The sequence below is a fragment of the Oratosquilla oratoria genome, unplaced genomic scaffold (genome assembly GCF_046742065.1).
Source record: "Oratosquilla oratoria isolate Oo_2021 unplaced genomic scaffold, ASM4674206v1 SCAFFOLD102, whole genome shotgun sequence".
In the NCBI taxonomy this organism is placed as follows: Eukaryota; Metazoa; Arthropoda; class Malacostraca; order Stomatopoda; family Squillidae; genus Oratosquilla; species Oratosquilla oratoria.
Window position 1 is genome coordinate 141,604 of NW_027467459.1, and position 2,621 is coordinate 144,224.

Sequence of the window (2,621 nt, forward strand, 5' to 3'; positions counted from 1 at the left end):
CACACACACACACACACACACACACACACACACTCATTCACACACACACACTCACACACACTCACACACACACACACACACACACACACACACACACACACACACACACACACACACACACACACTCACACACACACACTCACACACACACACACACACACACACACACACACACACACACACACACACACACACACACACGCACACTCTCACTCATATTCACACACACATTCACATACTCACCCACACTCACTCACATTCATTCACACATATTCACACACACTCTCAGATATACACACGCTCAGACACACACACGCTCACACCCGGATGAAATCCAAAATTGTATTCTAAAGTAATGAAAAGAATAACTAACGTACAAAATACATAACATAATAAATTGCTCACTCAAAGAAGGAAAAATACCAAACGACTGGGAAAATGCTAACATTGTACCAATATATAAAGGAGGAAACAAGGAAGAACCAAATAACTATAGGCCAGTCTCTCCAACAAGCACTATAGCCAAAATTTGTGAGAAAATCAAGAATAGATGGGTAAAACACATGGAAGACAACAATATAATAAACACAAGACAATTTGGGTTCAGACAAGGAAGATCATGCACCACAAACTTAATATGTTTTTACTCAAGATTAATAGATATAGTGCAAGAAAGGAATGGATGGGCTGACTGTGCCTTCCTGGACTTACAAAAAGATTTTGACAAAGTACCTCACAATTTTCTTTTTTTTAATTCGAACATATAGGAGAGATATAAGGGAACCTACTAAAATGGATGGAGGACTTCCTGATTGGTAGAAAGATGAGAGTAGTGCTCAGAGAAAAATATTCAGATTGGAAAGAGGTGGAGTCAGAAATGGGAGATGGACTTCAATATCAAGAAGTGTAGCATAATGGAGTTTGGATAAAGCAAAAACAGAATATCAGGACAATGTAAAATTGGAACCAAGGAGGTAATGAAGGAGACATCCGAAAAAGATTTGGTTGTAATTATCGCAAACGACTTGTCCTATGACAAACAAACAAAATTGTTGGAGAATCCTGCAACTTGCTAAGATCAATAAAAGTGGCATTTACATATTTGGACGAAGAAATTATTAAAAAAATATAGGTCACACTGATAAGGCCTAGACTAGAATATGCGGAGCCATTGTGGTCACCCAGTACCAAAAAGAATATAAAGAAAATAGAAATAATCCAGAGAGCAGCAACAAAAATGGCACCTGCACTAGCAAACTTGTCATATGAGAAGATATTGCCTAACTAGATCTACCGACTCTGGAGCAAAGAAGATAGAGAGGTGACCTACGGACCATCTACAGAATCATAAAAGGCACACACTCACACACACACACACACACACACACACACACACACACACACACACACACACACACACACACACACACACACACACACACACACACACACACACACATACACACATTCAACCTCACTCGCACATGCACACGCACAAACACGCACAGAAACGACTGTCGAACAGGGCAGGATCGTTCACGCTGCCAATGCCATTATGGCCCTTATCCTGAAAGCCACCAAAGGCAAGCACCGAAGGCAAGGGAGACACAAAATGCCAAGGGAAGGAACAACATCAGGGCAAAAATGGGTTACGACAACCGCGCCTTCTTTTACAACTCCCACGGAAATTGGCAAAGCAATACGAGTTCATATGAGCGGCAGCATTACCAAACTAACAGAGGTCAAAATCAGTATTGGAATCATTTCCCAGGTTATGACCAAGGTCAGTACGTTTCAAGACCTAGAAACAGAAAGTTCGTCAATCAGAAGATGTACTCGTACTATGGTGGCTATTAAACGTACAGTCAGTACAAATAAAACCTAACCTAACAATGGAGATAAAATAAAATAATAAAAATAAACAATAAGAAAAAATTCGGCAAAATTAATTGTGGCAGGGATTCCCCTCAGCTGAATAAGGTTATCAAACAGGATATATATATATATATATATATATATATATATATATATATATATATATATATATATATATATATATATATATATTACAGGTGAAAAATGTAATCACACATTTGTCAATCACGTAGAAACCACTGTTGGAGTAGAAAAGACTGGAAACGTGGAATCTATATATTTCGACCGGAAACAACTGAAGAGGATTGCAGTTTGCGGTCGAAATATATAGATTCCCCGTTTCCAGTCTTTTCTACTCCAACAGTGGTTTCTACGTGATATATATATATATATATATATATATATATATATATATATATATATATATATATATATATATATAAAACAAACAAATAATAAGAATAAATAAATCAACAAAATATAAAAATATCAGATCAACTAATAAACAAAGAAATAAACAAATGAACAAATAAAAAAAACGAATAAAGAAATAAACAGATGAAATAAATACAATAAATACAAACTAATAAACCAACAAATAAACGAACAAGTAGACAGAAACACACACACACACACATATATATATACATACATATATACATATATATATACATATATATACATACATTATATATATATATATATATATATATATATATATATATATATATATATATATATATAAG